Here is an 18,896-nt window from a genome sequence, read left to right as displayed (position 1 = left end):
GATATTTCAGAGTTCTGGTGCAGTTAATATGAAGAATCTGAAGTTATCACAACACTTATCTGAAAGAGGAGCTTTTTAGAGGCAGGACTTTAGACTTTCTGCATTTCCACAACAACAGAACTGGCTATAGAGTTTATTCTTTGTCTGATATTTCATATATCTTTCTCCCTTTTTCCCCCCCACAAGAACAAACTGAATATTTTATTCTGAAAAAATTCAAAATTAAAAATATTTTGAAAATCCTTTCAAAAATTGTATAGCAACAACATATATTTAATTCATGATGAGTGTGCATTTTATTTTTTGAAAAAAATTTCAGTTTTATTGAGATATTGCTATGTAACATTGTATAAGTTTCAGGTGTATAACAATGGTTTGATATATGTATATACTGCAAAATGATTACCACAATGAGTTTGGTTTACATCCTTCACCTTACATAGTTATAATTTTTTCTTGTGATGAGAACTTTTAAGGTCTACTCTCTTAGCAGCTTTCAAATATACAATACAGTATTATTAACTGTAGTCACTATTCTGTATATTACACCCCCAGACCTTACTTATCTAACTGGAAGTTTGTACATTTTGACCACCATATAAATCCTTCTCTTGTATAGACCTTTTTTTCTTGGCAGTTTTGCCTGCTATTTCACTTTACTTTCCAGCTCAAACTGCTACTGTCAGCCTACCCATCTCATGAAAGCCTTAGTGGTAAAAGGGATCGACATTTACAGCATAAGGAGGCTATTAAAATGTCTTCCTGTTTATCTAGGTTCTGGCTGCTATGGCCCCTAAAAGAAGCAAATCAAAGAACCACATTTTCCCCAAATCCCAACCCTTAGCCTGTTAAAACAATTTCCCCCTAAATCTATGAATTTATTTATATAAAAGTTTCCACAAAAATCAAATTATATTATTGCACTTTTCATAAATCACCCTTGCTAAAAAGAGTAAGCTACATGAAATTGGGACTATCTCAGGAAATTTCCAATCCTCTAGCTGAAGTTTGAAATATGCTCTTTCAATTCATTCCTGGTTTTATTTCCATGTATACATTGGCCTTTTATACCTTTGACTATATTAAAATTTTTTTATTTATACCTTGAATATAAATATTAACCAGTGCCCTTGGATTTAGTATTTCAAAGATCATTCTTTTTTCCCATAGCTTCCGTTACATTTTTGAGTTTTTTCACCTAGATACAGTGGATGCTTGATCTCTTTTTGTGTATACTTCCTTCATTTTTAAAATGTGCATTCCAGGACCTGAGGCAATTGCTGTCTTGTATTGCCGAAGCCGGAGTTCCAAACCTGTTAGGTGATAATTCTGAGAGGCAGTATATTATTTCACCAGAGCCCCACATCCTGTGATTATTACTGCCTATCTGCTAGGGGTACTGTCTGAAGCTGACAATGTTTTCTCCTCACTGGTATCCCCAGTCAATCTAAAGCTACACTCCAGAAAGCAGCAATAAAAGCTGGATGGTTTACGGGCTTGCATATTTGCTTTGGAAGTGTTCTCCAGTGCCCCATTTCTGGGCTAATAATTTTCAAACATTAATTTGTTACGGTAGTATAAGACTCTCTTCAAATATAATCTTACGTGGTAGCCCAAAAGGTAAACTAGATAAAAAGGTTGTTGCTCTGGTTGATGCAAGGATAGCGCCTAGATCCCTGTGTGCTCAGTGCTCCTCATCCCCTGCTCGTTCACCTAGAATAGCACCTAAATGTCTTGGTAGAAGTCCTAGTGTGAAGGTCTCAAGATGGAAAAGTCACAAATAGTAGACCTTAACTTAAATGGTTCTGTTAATGTATTTTGTTTGGCCTCCATAGTGTTCTTCTTCCCTGTATTTTTTTCCAACTGCTTTATTTTCAAAATAATCACAATGAACTCTTTCAGCTGCTTAATTTGATACTTACCTCCACACTTCTAAATATTATGTGTTTGCTGCCATTTTTTTCCTTTTTACTTTTTTACTGGTTGGTATTTGGAGACACAAAATCCAGAATTTGAACTACATAGCAGCCAGAAGGTGGAAGGGTATGTTTCACTATAAGTTACCATCAGCCACTTTCTTTCTACCACTAACTAATCAAACCAAGGATTTGAGAATGTCTTCTACAGCACCCCTGTAGATTTTCTTTGGCCAGAGGAGCCTGAAATGGTTTCAAAAAAAGACAAATTGCTATATCCTCCTGAGCTTAGCAATCTCACAATTAAGTTTTCATATCAATTAGATTTTGACCAGAGGTCAAATATATGAATAGATATACTAGTGAAGTGTTGTATGAGACTTTGATCATGTTAAAGTTATTTATATTAAATATCAAGATAAATGTAATGAAAAAAAGGAGTTACTAGAAAACAGGGGGAACAAAACTAAGACTATGTGTTACATTCAGTTTAGTATGGTATTTGGTTCCCATAAATGTGACTCGGAAAAGACCACAGAAAAAGTAGAAATTACTGATTTTTTGGTAATGCAAAAAAAAATCTGATCTGGAAACAGTTTCTTCCAGAACTCCAAGTCTAACTTACATATTTGAATAGAAGAATTAGTTTGTGAGCCATTCTATTTGAAAATAGTGATCAGTTAATTTAATTAATTTATTCATACAACCTTGTTATATACTATATATGAAATAATATGCTAGATTCATGCAATGTTAGAAAAATAAAATTCCTACACAGATAAGGCTGGTAACATAAATGGGTGAATGAGGCTGGCTATAATACAATAGAGAGTGGCTGAGCCCATGGTAAAATGCAGAGTGCATACCTTACCGAAAGAAATTAAAATTTAAACTTAAAAATATGGGCAGGTCAAATAAAACACATTTGTTAAGCAAACATGGCCCTTCCTTTCAGGGAATTCAAATACTAATGTGACTCCATCTCTATCCATGGAGCTCCCAACCTATTGGAGGAGATGGACCTGTAAATGACTCTAGTGACATAAGGTTTTGTACTCGAAAGTAGCTTAGCAGTGCTGTGAGAGCACGATTCACCACCTAGTCAAGATGGGCAGAGATCCAAAGTGGGTATTATCCAGTCACTCAATCAAGGATTCTACCTGTTATCATGTAAATTATCCCTTTTAAAAATATACTTCGGGACTTCCCTGGTGCGCAGTGGTTAAGAATCCGCCTGCCAATGCAGGGGACACAGGTTCAACCCCTGGTCCTGGAAGATCCCACATGCTGTGGAGCAACTAAGCCCGTGCGCCACAACTACTGAGCCTGTGCTCTAGAGCCCGTGAGCCACAACTACTGAGCCTGCGTGCCACAACTACTGAAGCCCGCGCACCTAGGGCCCGTGATCCACAACAAGAGAAGCCACTGCACTGAGAAGTCCACGCACCACAGCAAAGAGTAGCCCCCGCTCATTGCAACTAGAGAAAAGCCCTCACGCAGCAACGAAGACCCAACACAGCCATAAATACATAAATAAATAAATAAATTTATTTAAAAAAAATAAAAATAGAACTATACTTCAAGTTTTCCCCCAATATTTCTATTGTTATTGGCCATAGCTTACCTTCTTTTATTATATATTTTATCATCATTTTCATATACTGAAAATCTACTAAATTTTTTTCTGTAATAATTTCAATTGAATAAATTTGGGTTTTTCAGCTATACGAATATACATCACACATATGGACAACTTTGCCGACTTCCTTTTCTTTTCCAGTACAAACACTGGAAAATTTGTACCTCCCTTTTCTTTTTTTGGTCCATATGCCTTGGCTGGGACTTTCAGAACAATAATGATATATAAGTTTAATTGTGGCCACCATTTGGTTGCTCCAGCTTTAATAGGAATTCTTCAGGTATTTTTCATAAAGTTGGCTTTAAAATATATTAAAAACTAATTTGGAGGGTATGTACTCAAAAGAATTGAAAGCAGGGACTCAAATGGATATTCAGTATTCATCAGTGTTCATAGCAACATTATTCACAGTACCCATAAGGTGGAAACAACCCAAATGTCCATTGATGGATGAATGGATAAACAAAACGTGGAGTATACATACAATGGAATATTATTCAGCCTTAAGAAGGAATGAAATTCTTATACATGCTACAAGGTGGATGAATCTCAAAGGCATTATGCTAAGTGAAATAAGTAAACATAAAAAGACAAATATTGTGTGATTCCACTTATATGAAGTATGTAGAATAGTCAAATTCATAGAAACAGAAAGCAGAATAGGGATTACCAGGGGCTAGGGGGAGGTGGAAGTGAGAAGTTATTGTTTAATGGGTACAGTTTCAGTTTGAGAAGATGAACAAGTTCTGGAAATGGATGGTGGTGATAATTGTGCAACAATGTGAATGTACTTAATGCCATTGAACTGTACACTTAAAAATGGTAAATTTCATTTTGCATATTTTACCACAATAAAAAATGTTTGGAAGTATTTACAGCATTCCTTATATTTTGGAGTAGTTAAAATGATGTGGGGATTAAAGTGGCATCTGTTCCTTAAAGGTTAAAAAAAACCCACCTGTGAAACATTTTTTCACATGTCAATTTTTTCTTGATATCTGAAATTTTTTCTTGGATATGAAACAATTGTCAGCTTTTTCTGAGGTTACTGGTCTAATTTCTATCTCTTTTTCAAAGAAAATATTGGTAACTTTTTATTTTCCTAGTAACTAATCTATTTTATCCAGTTTGGGGGCTAGCCAAAGCATTCCCTTATAATTCTTTGAACTGCCTTGGTATATCTTGCTGTTTTCCCATTATCTCTTAGTAGTTTGTGTATTCATTAATTCTCCATGTCCCCAGTAAAAAAAAAAAATAGGCTTGATAGTCACAGACATACACACACACACAAAACAGTTGTGCTTTTCAGTTCTAAAGTTTCCATTTTATTCTTTCTTGTATCTTCTGTTTCTAATCCTAGACTTTCTATTTTTAAAAAGATTTGTTTCACTTATGTTCACAATTGCTTGTTAAAGTATTTTCATGATGGCTGTTTTAAAATCCTGTCAGACAACTCCAAAGTCTGTGTCATTTCCTTGTTGACATTTGTCGATTGTCTTTTCTAATTCAAGTTTAGATTTTCCTGGTTCTTTGTAGGACAAGTGATTTCATTTCTATCCTGGAGATTACTCTCTTTCCTCTTTAATCTTCTTTTGTGCAGGTAGTCATCCTGTTTATGTTTGCATTTGTTAAATGTGGACAATTACAATACACTACACTTTTTGAAATGCTGTTTTGGCATTTCACTTTTTCATACAAAGAGCCTTTCTGAGAAGCCCTGCATACTTTGGCCACCTTCACTGTCCACTTCATAATTTTTTGTTTACTGCTCTTATTTAACTTTTAACATCTCTTCTTTTAAGATCTATAAATATTTTATTATTTATCTTCTCCCACTAAGGGTTGACCCAGGCCATTTTCATCTGTCCCACCTAATCCAGCTATGTTCTCAGCAGCTAATTAGAATATAGGTATTTGGCTTTTTAATATTCCTCAAATCTTTCTGAGATATGAAATCTTGCAGGGGCCATTAGGCTCCTTCACCCTAAGCTCTCAGAGACAGCCTGGGATTCTAACTTCCCTTCCCAGTCAGTTCTTTCCCATAGCCCCACCATCCTTCCTCCTCTAGGGTCCCTCAACTGCCTTCCAAAGAGGATATTTGTACCCACACTCAGTTTAGCAACAGCTGTTGCTAGTTAACTTATTCAGATGGCTTCTTCTAGAAGAGTGATGTAATGGCTTCTAAATATTGGACAGAACTTCTACTTTTGAGCATTGTGAAATTATTCAACTGGCAAAGCAAGCAGTAAAATCAGAGTTAAATCACTTTCTCACCTACACCTAGGCTCTAGACTCTAGAGAAGGAAGGCCAGTAGGGCTACTGGAAGAGAGGGCGGGGAGAGAGACTCAGAACTCCAGACTGTCCATGGAGTGAGAGCCCAAAGACCCCTGGAAAGCTCCACACCTCAAAAAGATTGGGGGGATATTAAAAAGTTAGTTAAATACATATATTCTAGTCAACAACTGAACCCAGCTAGGACTAGGTGGGATGTGAAAATGGCCTGGGACAACTGTAGGTGGGAAAAGAAAAATAGTTAAACAATCGTAGAACTTGAAAAAAAAGATGTTAAAAATTCAGTGATAGAAATAATAAGCAAATGGACAATCTCCTCGCTTTCCTAATTTTAAAGTGAACAGTGAAGTTAGCCAAAGTATGGCTTCTCAGAGAGCCTCTTTGTATTAAAAAATGAAAACATGTCCAAACAAGATTTTTAATAGTATGGCATGTTATAATTGTTTACATTTAACACATTAATACTTTTAACATAAAAATGAATAATATGATTGTGTCCTTCAAGAAAAAATTCTAGATTTTATTGATATTAAAAAAAAATTCATACCCAGGATGTAGTCTTCTCATTTTAAAGTGTCTGATGAGCATTCCATTCTTTCAGACCTGACAGTGGAGTCTTTGGATCTGAATGTGTAACCTTAATAGGAAATGGAGGCCTTTTACATGGGAAACTTGTGTCAGAGAGGGCCTCCTCCCATCCAGCTGGTCCAGTAAGCAATGTGTTGAGCAAGGTGAGTCTGCTTCTCCCTGTTATGCAGGCAGGAACTTGTTTTAACTGTGCTTCCCTCATTAGGCAGACCAGTGGCCTGTTGGGGGCTGAGTGCATGAGGAAATAAAACTACTATGTAGGACTTGGCCTACAACCTTAAACATGTTTTCAGGCGGACTACATGACAGGTGATGGAAGGGCAGTAGGAATGGGAGGAGAGGAAAATATTTTTCCGGGAGGAGGAAATGAGGGCCTAAGTCCCTAATAGGTTGAGAGAATGAAGCCTCTGATCTGTAGACTGATGGTTTGCTCTGCTGGGCCTGTGCCTCAGAGATGGATGTGCAGTTGTGTGCGTGCAGTATGTTTATAGGATAGCACTGCAGCTGTCTATGTGTCTTTGTCCTTGTGCCTTCAGCTTCTTGCCTCTGTTCCACAGGGCATCTTAATGTCTGGACGCTGCCCAGCTCAGTCTGCTTTCCAGCCCCCTTCCTGCTCTCCCATCTTGTTTCTGTTAGTGGGCTTGGATATTTGATTAAAGAGCTCTGAGAAAAATCCATTTTTTTATTCATCAACCCCCAAAATTCCTCTGATTGTCTCTGTCCTTCTTATGAAACCTGGTCCCAGAAGACCTGATAACCTGGCTTGCACTGAGAAGGCACAGTCCCAAAGTGTTTGCATTTTAAGAGGCAACAAAGCTTCTTGTCAAACGGAGCAATCTCTAATTGTATAGTTTTAGGCATCAGTAGAAAGACTGTCTTTGGAGAAGTTTGCAGGGAGAGATCTTATTGGTGTTTAGAATTTTAATTTAATAAATAAATCATCATTTCCTATCTGTAAAACGCAGATTACAATAGCATCTATACAAAAGAATTTTTGAGGTATAAAGTGAGAAAGTGCATATGTCTAGCCCCGTGCCACATACAAAAGTAAGTGATTGATAAATGTCTGCTGCTACTGCTGCTGCTGCTGTGGCTTCAATTATTCAGCTCTGCCTCTGCACTGGGCACTGGGCCAGGCAATGGGGAGACCACCAAATACAATAAGAACAGAATCATTCTCCAGACCCCCAGGAACTCAACCTAAGGAGAGATCATTTGCATTTGGACAGCTTAGTTCACTCTCCCCAAAAATGTTCTCTTACATATTACCTCACTTAACTCTTATTTTTTGCCAGGTATGTGTAATTTTCTTAGTTTCCAAGAGACCAGGAGATTCCAAATGACTTGCCCAAGGTCCACACCCAACGTGGAACAGATTCTTTTAAGTGAACATGACTCAAAGCTATGTCTATCACAGCACAATACATTCGTTACAAATAATCCTTACCACATTACTGAACTCGGGGGCCATGGGAGGGGAGAACCAATGAAACCAAGAGAAAACTCAGCAAAATTTTTTACTCAAAGCAGGCAGCTGAGTTATGGTTCAGAAAGTATGACCAATGTAAGTGTAACATGATAATAGGAAATTATCAAAAATGCTTCTTAAAACTGATTTTATTCATGCTGTTACATTGGAAGAGCCACGTGCCAGTCTCTCTCTCTCTCCTCCTCACTTTCTGTGTGTGTGGTGGAGGTTAGTAGAGGGATACTCAGCATGAGTAGACAGTCAAATAAGCTCCATGTTGCAGTATATCCTTCATAAAAGTGAGGACTTAATTAATTCAAGAGCACACCTGTCATTTTAATTATGATTCTGTCAATAAATTTTAGTGCCTATGAGAGGTGCTGAAGTGAAATTACATTTCACCTTTCCTGGCAGAGTAATGAAAGAGGACGAACTCTGCAGTCACTGACTCTATTCCCCTTGCTTCCACGTGGAACCTAGATACCAGAAGCCGGGATCTAATTAAATTGTGTGCTTTGTTCCTACATATTTCATGGCTTTTGCTCCTATTGAGTATGAGATCTATTTTTCTATTTAATGGTTAACTGGTTATGGCTAACATATACCATTATATTTTCGTGGTTCATTTTGGCAACCCAAGATTTGATCTTCTCCTAAAGATCGCTCTGTTGTTCAGTCCCCTTGAGGGTGGAAAGGTGACCATGATGGTGATAGAGGAGGAGACTGCTGAGGGGAAAGAAATTTTCCAACAAGTGTGCGGTAGAGACATCTGGGTCCTTCAGCGCGGCATTTGAGGAGCTCTGAGAGTGCAGCCCTGAGCACCACTGGACTGGGAAGTGGTGGCAGTGGGGTCTCCACTACAGAACCCCCCCTCCAAACACACATATAGTGTGGGTGGGCATTCCTGATTGCATGGCTTCAGGCTCTGTCCTGCTGCCCTTCCACAAATTCTGTGAACTGGCTAATATCCTTTAATATGTTCCTTTCTTATTTAAACCAAGCCTAGTCCCTTACCTACAGTCTGTGGATTGCTCTGTAGCAGTTAAAAAAGAACTTGGTAGGTTATACACACTGACATGGAATCCCCAAACCATTATTATGTGATAAAAGCAAAATGCAGTATCACCAAACAAAATGGCACATTTCTTCATGTATGTATACATTTGTAAATGTGTAGAGAACTTCTGAGAGACTACAAATGCAAATGATAATAGTGGCCACCTCTGGGGAAGGGAGTGGGAGAAATAAGTGTAAACTTGTGTCTTTTACTCTGTACACTTTTTCTTGTATTTTTTACAAAAAGAATGTTTTCAAGTATTGTTTATGTACTCAACACAGCAAAACAAAACAGGGAAAATAAAATCAGTGGGCCTGGGACTTCCCTGGTGGCGCAGTGGTTAAGAATCCACCTGCCAATGCAGGGGACACGGGTTCGAGCCCTGGTCCAGGAGGATCCCACATGCCACGGAGCAACTAAGCCCGTGTGCCACAGCTACTGATCCTGTGCTCTAGAGCCCGCGTGCCACGACTACTGAAGCCTGCGTGCCACAACTACTGAAGCCCGCGCACCTAGGGCCCGTGCTCCACAGCAAGAGAAGCCACTGCAATGAGAAGCCCGTGCACCACAACAAAGAGTAGCCCCCGCTCACTGCAACTAGAAAAAGCCCACACACAGCAATGAAGACCCAATGCAGCCAAAAATAAATAAGTAAATAAATAAATAAATGTATAAAAAAAAAAATAAGTGGGCCTGAGTATAGCAAATAGAGAACAGGAGTCTCCAGCTCATTACCAGCTTGATTCCATTGAACTAATATTATAAGCACTGTACCATGTACTAAATGCAGCATAGATGAAGATGAATAAGAGAAGACCCCTCTGCTGTCAGCGAACCAGACAAACAGACACACAAACAGATAAATACTATATAATGTTGTAAGTGGGAGGCTAGCAATACAAAGAAGGTTTGTGGGGAGCCCCCGCTAACCCACCCCAGGAAGCACGAAGGAGGCACAGCAAAGATTTCCTTGAGAAGGTGACACCACTCTCCGAGTCTTGAAGAGTAAGAGAAAAGAAGAGAAGGAAGGATTCAGAGTGCGTTTGATATTATACGAAGTACAAGCAGCATTATAATTCCCCTCTAGCTCATCCTCAACAAGCTGTTCCTCCCCACAACATGAACAAGACAGCCGAAGAAGACTGCATCAGAGAGAACTGTAAACAAGTGGCAGCACATCAGAGCATTCAATCTGAGACTAAAAAGCGACAGGCGGCACAGGCAGGTCCCAAGGCCAACTTGGAGACAGCTGACCAGGAGTAATGCAGAAACCAAGAGGCTTCCTTGAGGTCTGCATTGTCATTACTACAGTCTTTTCCAGGCAGTGTGTGGGCATTTACTAAGAGTTTACTGTGTTATAAACTCTATTGAGGCCTTTGTACAAAGATCACAGGATCAGGTTGCATAAGCTCTGATGGGTAAACCAGCTAATGCTTCTCTTCCTCACCCTGCACGCTAATACCTGTGACCTTGTCCCACCTTCTTGTTATTGTCTACCTCATTCCTTATTCTTTTCCCTCATGGTTCCTACTTGGGGCTGTCACAGTGCCTTTCAGTAGTCAGGACCTCCCAAAGCCTTCCGGCTAACCCTACTTCTCAGCTCATATTGAACATCCAGACTTTTCCTTTGTGTCAGAAGCCAATCTTGGACACTACCAGTATGACTTATCTAGGTCTAGCTAAGTCTTGGAGCCAGTTTGGTAAAGTCAACCTTCCAATGTGATGATGGAAGATGATGGTTTGACAAGTAACTCCCTCCAGGTAAGAGATGCATATTTTTTTTTTTAATTTATTTATTTATGGCTGTGTTGGGTCTTCGTTTCTGTGCGAGGGCTTTCTCTAGTTGCGGCAAGCGGGGGCCATCTTCATCGCGGTGCGCGGGCCATCTTCATTGCGGTGCGCGGGCCTCTCACTATCGTGGCCTCTCTTGTTGCGGAGCACAGGCTCCAGACGCGCAGGCTCAGTAACTGTGGCTCACGGGCCGAGCTGCTCTGCAGCATGTGGGATCTTCCCAGACCAGGGCTCGAACCCGTGTCCCCTGCATTGGCAGGCAGATTCTCAACCACTGTGCCACTAGGGAAGCCCGAGATGCATATTTTAATCAAGTGTCCAGGGCAAGCAATCTCTTACCCCAAAGACGGACAACAATACATGGGAAATTTAATCACAGTATTGCCACCCCCTGCCCCGCCCCACCATTCTGGTCAGAATGAATCACCTGGGCTGTGTACCTGCTGTTCTAGGTCATCCTCTTGTCCAGTCCAGTTAGGTGCCTGTAACTATCCCCATCCTGGTGTGTGAGCTCCGTGAAGGCCTCCAGTTGTAGAACTCAATGAAAGTCAGCTTGAGCTCACTCATCCAAAAAAATTTTGAACTCCAACTGTGAGCAAGATACTGCTAGTTCTGGGGACAAAAAGAGCTGCTCTGAAGGAGCCAGTCCACTGTGTGTAACACAGTTCTGCTTCCTGCTTTTGAAGGGTTTATATCCAATGGGAGAGAAGAGATGGTTCAGGCATAAATAAGCCCACCGTGAAGCCAGACACATATAAATAACAGTGCTTCTCACATCACAGCAACAACTCAGCTGAGTGAAATATATGGACAGGCCCCTGGTATTGGAAGAACAGTCTTATATTCAAATGGAATGGTGGGGTTTTTTTTCTCTTAATTTTCTATTTTATTATGAAGCATTTTGAACAGTAAAGATACCAATATAGAAAATATCTTTATTTACACCACCTAGATTCAGTGATTATTAAACATTTTGACATAAACATCTTTCTGTTCTTTATAACTATTTATGTACTTAATATTATTTAAAAAGATTTCACCAAGGCATCATGCATCATCAGTGAAAAGCAAATTTGCATCACACACTCAAGTACTGCATCAACATATTTCCCAATTACTTCCATTTCTTTCAAATGACAAGGTCACCCCATTTAGGCAGTCTCTGCCTATATGAAGTCTATCAACATCTTTACTAGGGCCTTGTGCATATCAGCTTTAAATTGTGTATTGGGAAGAGTCCAGTGGACCTATCTGGTTAAGAAATATAAGGAATTCTCAGGAAGGGATTATCTGGTGGTATCATGGCTAGTCTCCCACATTAAGAGAGTGCATTGACAAAAATCTGTCTGTCATTTATGTTTCTTAACATAAATTTCAAAATTTAGAAATTATATATCCCAGAGCACAGTTGGGGTAGAGGCTATACCATTACCCCAAAACAGTACCATTGCCCCAAATAATTCTTCAAAACCACTCAATTTAGCCTATTTAATAGTCCTTTGATATTTAAAATAAAAATGGTGAAGCACTTTTTAGTGGTTAGGCATTGTTTTAGCTTCTTTTAATTCATTAATTCTCTTAATCTTTACTGTAGCTCATAGAGGTAGGTAATATATCCTGAGGCTGTGGATTCTGGGCTGAAGTAAGTAACCTGGCCAAGATGACACATCCAAGAAATGGCACAGGCAGGATTTCAAACCAAATCTCATGGGGCTTCAGAGCCCACGGTATTACATGAAGAGAGATGGCACAGATTTTCACCCTCAAAAAAAATACACAAAACTCATTCCTGCCAAAAATGGTAACCTGAATCTAATCAAGAGAAAACAAACCAAACTGAGGGACATCCTTCAAAACAAGTGAAATATACTCTTCAAAAATATCAATGTCATGAAAGACAAAAGCGGGGGAAATGTTCCAAATAAAAGGAGGCTAAAGAGACGTGACAGCTAAACGCAACATGTTATACTGGCAGGGGAGAATGTTATAAAAATGCTACTGGGACACCTGTCAAAATTAAGCACAGAATGCATTTTAGGTGATAGTATTAAATCAACATCAAATTTCCTGAATTTAATCTTAGTCATTATGATTATGAAGGAAAATATCCTTGCTTTTAGGAGAAACATTTCTTTCATTATTCATAAGACTGATCACTTCTAACATACCTACAGATTACTTGTAATTCTTTTATGAATATCCTATTGTTATCTTTGGGCAATTTAAAAATGAGGGTATGGTATGACTAGATTGATTACAATTTGTTTTTTTTTTTTTTTAATGGAATTTATTGCCTGCATATTGATTGGATCATGGAACTAAGGAAAAAATTGGAACAACCAGGCTGGAGGAAGAAAGAACTAGCATTTGATAATGTCATTTTTTAAAGATTTGGTGGGTTTCTTTAGTATGAACCCCCCGGCCCTTTAATCATTAACTGCTCTCTATAAGGGCTATGACTACATTTTACCTCATTAAGTGCCAATTACACTCTTAGTTTTCAAACATGACATTTGTGCCTAAATTCAAACTGTTAAGTTTATACTAAAAATGCATTAGTTTGCTTTTAATTTAAAGCCTACAGACTTCAACTATTTTAGGGATAAAAGAAAGAAAATCCCATTACAAAATCGTAAGTTAAATGGCTGTGGTAGGGCAGGGGAGGTAAGCCAAGTCCTGTAAATATAATCTTCTGCAGCTCACCCTGAGGAATATTTCTCCACGAGGCCAGACCTGGCTAAGACCCCTCGTTGGTAGTCCAGCAGTGCTTCTCTGGCACTTACTTAAAACATTTGATCATCTTGTCAGGGACCATCTTGGGTGTCTGTCTACCCCATGAACTACGTGTGTCCCAAGGAAAGATACTGAGACATTTCCTTTGATCTCTGTTGTCTAACTTAGTGCCTGGCATTCAGATGGAGGTCTATAAATATTTAGTGGATTAATCTAAATTTCTTTTTTTAAAAAAAGCATATCCATGTGCACTTATGTGTGTCTCTGTGTCTATATCTAAAAGTCGGGGTTTAGGTAGAATTCTAATAAGTGATCTAGTTTCATGCCCTACAGTAGGACAAAAAATTGGAACAAAAAAAGAGCATATGCAGTCTGCTTCTAGAAGAGAACATTCACAGCAGCAATAAGTAAAACCCTAACAGAGATGAGAGAAAGAAAACTAGGAAAAGTATGATTCTGGAGATACTTACTGCAATTTATGTCTATAAGGACAATGCTGATTCACCAAAAGATGATTAGATTGTACTCCATATACTCTGGTTTAGCAGGCAGCAAAATATATAATGTTTTTAAAAGTCAAAAGAAAAATGTTATAGAACATTTAAATTGTGGGAGTTTTTTTTGGACATGTCATCCCTGTCCAAAGTTTAATAGATGGGCAACAGCTATATGTGCTTTTTATTACTTGTTTTTACTGAACACTCATGGTTCCTGCTTTTTTTTCTTTTTAAAAAATTTTTATTGAAATATAGTAAATTTACAATGTTGTGTTAGTTTCAGGTGTACAGCAAAGTGATTCAGTTATACATATATATAAATATTCTTTTTTTACATTCTTTTCCATTGTAGGGTATTACAAGATATTGAGTATGGTTCCCTGTGCTACACAGTAGGTCCTTGTTGGTTCTCTATTTTACATATAGTAGTGTATATTTTAATCCCAAATTCCTAATTTATCCCTCCTCCCCTCCCCTTTGGTGACCATAAGTTTGTTTTCTATGTCTGTGAGTCTATTTCTGTTTTCTAAATAAGTTCATTGGTATCATTTGTTTAGATTCCACATATAAGTGATATCATATGATATTTGTCTTTGGCTTACTTCACTTAGTATGATAATCTCTAAGTCCATCCATGTTGCTGCAAATGGCATTACTTCATTCTTTTTTATGGCTGAGTAATATTCCATTGTGTGTATATTTATATATATGTGTGTATATATATGTGTGTGTGTGATATACACACACACACACACATACCACATCTTCTTTATCCATTCATCTGTTGATGGACACTTAAGTTGCTTCCATGTCCTGGTTATTGTAAATAATGCTACAACAAACACTGGGGTGCATGTATCTTTTCAAATTATGTTTTTCTCTGGATATATGCCCAGGATTGGGATTGCAGGATCATATGGTAGCTCTATTTTCAGTTTTTTAAGGAACCTCCATACTGTAGTTCCTGTTTTTAATTTTAAAGCAGATGAATTAGAACATTTTGTATTTCTCCCTTCCAGAAAGATCCCACAAAACAATGAATTACTTTTGTGGCCCTCAACCAAGTTTTGTCAGAAATGAAACACGACTTCCCTCAGGCACCTTTGCAACCTCCCTGAGAAGGGATGAAGGAGATGGGCCACCTCCTTCCCCTCCTCCCACACACACCCAGTCTGTAAACACTGCAGCCGCCTGCATAGCAGAGGCAGGTCAGAAAACAGGGCTTCCCAGCCCTCAGTCCTCTTCTTACACCGCTAGCTCCCGGCCTCCCGACTTCCCAAAGGATGACATTCTGGGTACAAGCAGCCTTTGTCAGTCTCCACTGGCACAGGAAGTAAACACCTGGGAGTCACAGGGGTAACAGATACAGAAGCACCAACACTTGGCCGCAGAGCAGGTCATCCAAACAGCTTCATGGGGTCTCAGTGGGCCTCTGCCTGCATTTCCAGCACAGCACACCATGAAGTCCTTGGCCATGCCTAAGTTTTCAGAGCTCGGAAACAGCTCTCCTGGCCACCAAGTTCCTAATTCCCTTGGCCAGAGGTCTTATCCAGAACTCCCTGACTCTGGGGTCCAAAGCTTCCAGCTTTCAAGGATTCCACGCTGCTGCCCCCAGCCCAACCATTCCTGCTAGCTGGTTCACCGGCTCCCAGTCAGCTCTCAGAGCCCCACCAGGGAAACTGGGGGGTTGACAGACTCTTTGGGTTCTGCCCAGTTTCTCAGTGCTTGGCCCCTCTCTGAGGAATCCAGCCTCATCCTCCCCAGCAAATCCACCCTCTCTCCTTTGCCAGAGGTCTGTGCACTGCAGAGCACTGCAAAAGCCCACTGAATTCGATTTATTTGTCTGTGTTTTAAGACAGAGAACCATAAACTGTTTCACTCATTCACTTAAAAAATTTTAAGGACAAAGTTTGTGAGACTTGTGGGAAGAAAACAAAAACAGAACCTACATTTGGGTCTACATTTTGGCCATTGTTATGAAGAAAAATATGAGAAAGGAAAAAGAAGGTAACAGAAGAAGAGAAAGGGGTCAGGACAGATTTAAAAGACATAAAGAGATTAAGACGGCAAGGCAGAGAAGAGCAGACATTAAATAATTGAAAAAGAAAGGACCATATACCTGCAGACTAGACATACTGATGAAAAGAGTCAGAGAGAGAGAGAGAGAGAAAGCCACAGAAAAACAAAATACTGTCCACAGAAGTATAGCAGTTCCCTGAGGAAAGGTAATATGTCTGTTTGCTGCTCTTTTCTCCAGAGCCAAGCACAGTACCTGACATAGAGTAGATAGACACTCAATAAATAGTTGTTGACTGAATAAATGAAAAAGTGAGACAAAGAAACACATAGAAGGCAACAGATAGGAAAGAAGTCTGTGTAGTCATTAAGCACAGGTGGACCTGGGTTCAGATCTTGGCTTTGTATCTTCAGATTTTTGTGATTTGGGGTAATGTACTCATTACTTTTAATAGTTTTGCATCTCGATATCTTAATATGTTGAAACAAACTATGTTCCAGATATTTTGCTATTTTTTTCCTATATCCAAACCACCCTTCCATGCTCTGCTTTGTGTCTCTGGGGCTGCGACTCTGCAGACCACATTCTGGCTTTGCCAACTGGCTGAGAAGGAAGAAGGGATTTGTTCCTCCTGCCTGCTTCCTGTTCCTTTTTAAATGACTAATACATTTTCTATCTCCTGGGTGGATCCTGACTGAAACAGGGTAACACCGACTTCATGGAATTGTGAGCCTAGGTGTAGAAAGTGCTTAGAATATGGCCTGGCTGTATTAACAACCCAATAACTGTGAGCTATATAATACATAGAGACACAGCAGCACATTTGGACAGTAATACTGAAAGTGACACAGATGGGCTTTCATGGAGCATGACCTTTGAAGACTTTGACAGGTGTGCTCTGCCTTTACAGCTCCAGGCACAGATAAAGTAACCAAGTCAGATATCATATGTCATTGAATCTAAGACACCACTGATTGTCAAACACACCATTAGTTCTGTGTTATCACTAAGAAAATAAAAAATCACTACCAATTAAGCTATGGTATATTATAGTTTGTGAGGCTCGTTCTGATATTATAAGTATTAAAATGTGAAAAAAAATGTGTGCCTTAGAATTGATGAAACATGGTATAGTCAGCCCTCTGTATCTGCGGGTACCGCAACCGTGGATTCAATCAACTGTGGATCAAAAAAAATTTTTTTTAATTCCAGAAAGATCCAAAAAGCAAAACTTTAATTTGCCGTGTACAGGTAACTATTTACATAGCATTTACATTGTATTACTGTAAGTAATTTAGAGATGACTTAAGGTATATGAGAGGATGTCCATAGGTTATATGCAAATACTACACCATTATATACAAAGGACTTGAGAATCCATGGATTTTGGTCTCCATGGAAGGTTCTGGAACCAATCCCCTGTGGATAACAAGGGACAACTGTATTTACATTAAACTATGGTGAACTTTAGGTAACCCTTGAATGGATCTATAGTCATTCTTTATTTCTACCTCTATACCAATATTAAAAATACACACACACACACACACACACACACACACACACACACACAATTAGGAAAGGTGAAGAAGAAGAAAACCATGTCCTGGCCCTGCATGGATCCTTATTCGAGGGTCCCTGAGGAAGCCAACAATTGGAAATTGGCCCCAACAAAATAGATCTTTCCTTTGGTTTAGTCTGCCTGTTTGTGTTTTTGTTTTTTGGTTTTTTTTTTAATAGATCTTTATTGGGGTGCAATTGCTTCACAATACTGTGTTAGTTTCTGTTGCATAACAAAGCAAATCAGCCATATGCATACACATGTCCCCATATACCCTCCCTCTTGAGCCTCACTCCCATCCTCCCTATCCCACCCTTCTAGGTCATCGCCAAACACCGAGCTGATCTCCCTGTGCTATGCTGCTGCTTCCCACCAGCCAACTATTTTACATTTGGTAGTGTATATATGTTGATGCTACTCTCACTTCAGCCCAGCTTCGCCCTCCCACCCCATGTCCTCAAGTCCATTTTCTATGTCTACCTCTTTATTCCTGCCCTGCAACTAGGTTCATCAGTACCATTTGTTTTTTTTTAGATTCCATATATATGCGTTAGCATATGATATTTGTTTTTCTCTTTCTGACTTACTTCACTCTGTATGACGGACTTTAGGTACATCCACCTCACTACAAATAACTCAGTTAAGTTTCTTTTTATGTCTGAGTAATATTCCATTGTATATATGTGCCACATCTTCTTTATCCATTCATCTGTCAATGGACATTTAGGTTGGTTCCATGTCCTAGCTATTGTAAATAGTGCTGCAATGAACATTGTGGTACATGTCTCTTTTTGAATTATGGTTTTCTCAGGGTATATGCCCAGTAGTGGGATTGCTGGGTCATATGGTAGTTCTATTTTTAGTTTTTTAAGGAACCTCCATACTGTTCTCCGTAGTGGCTGTATCAATTTACATTCCCACCAATAGTGCAGGAGGATTCCCTTTTCACCACACCCTTTCCAGCACTTATTGTGTCTAGATTTTTTGATAATGGCCATTCTGACCGGTGTGAAGTGATACCTCGTTGTAGTTTTGATTTGCATTTCTCTAGTAATTAGTGATGTTGAGCATCTTTTCATGTGCCTCTTGGCCATCTGTATGTCTTCCTTGGTGAAATGTCTATTTAGGTCTTCTGCCCATTTAACTGGATTGTTTGTTTTTTTGATATTGAGCTCCATGAGCTGTTTGTATATTTTGGAGATTAATCCTTTATCTGTTATTTCATTTACAAATATTTTTTCCCATTCTGAGAGTTGTCTTTTTGTCTTGTTTATGGTTTCCTTTGCTGTGCAAAAGCTTTTAACTTTAATTAAGTCCCATTTGTTTACTTTTGTTT

At 39.0% G+C, this 18,896-nt stretch overlaps 1 protein-coding gene and 1 long non-coding RNA gene across 8 annotated transcripts in view; one reads left to right on the top strand and one right to left on the bottom strand.

Annotated features, from left to right (window-relative positions):
- The window catches only part of LOC309609806, a 34,499-nt gene extending 28,029 nt beyond the window's left edge, over window positions 1-6,470 (bottom strand). The window contains exon 1 of the long non-coding RNA XR_014233591.1: window positions 6,396-6,470. This is a non-coding gene — a long non-coding RNA (uncharacterized lncRNA). The remainder of the gene's footprint in view (window positions 1-6,395) is intronic.
- Window positions 1-18,896, top strand: part of LOC309609790 (uncharacterized protein) — a 301,740-nt gene that overhangs the window by 170,750 nt on the left and 112,094 nt on the right. The window contains exon 6 of one of the 7 annotated variants that reach the window (XM_082351766.1): window positions 11-4,428. The exons of the other annotated variants lie outside the window; for them this stretch is intronic. The gene's annotated coding sequence lies outside the window, so the exon portion shown is untranslated. Of the gene's footprint in view, window positions 1-10; window positions 4,429-18,896 lie in introns of those variants that run through there. 7 annotated transcript variants of the gene reach the window in all.

This window comes from Balaenoptera borealis (assembly GCF_965194805.1).
Source record: "Balaenoptera borealis genome assembly, chromosome: 13".
NCBI lineage: Eukaryota > Metazoa > Chordata > Mammalia > Artiodactyla > Balaenopteridae > Balaenoptera > Balaenoptera borealis.
Note: the sequence above shows the minus strand (reverse complement) of the source record. Positions and strands in the feature narration are given on the sequence as shown.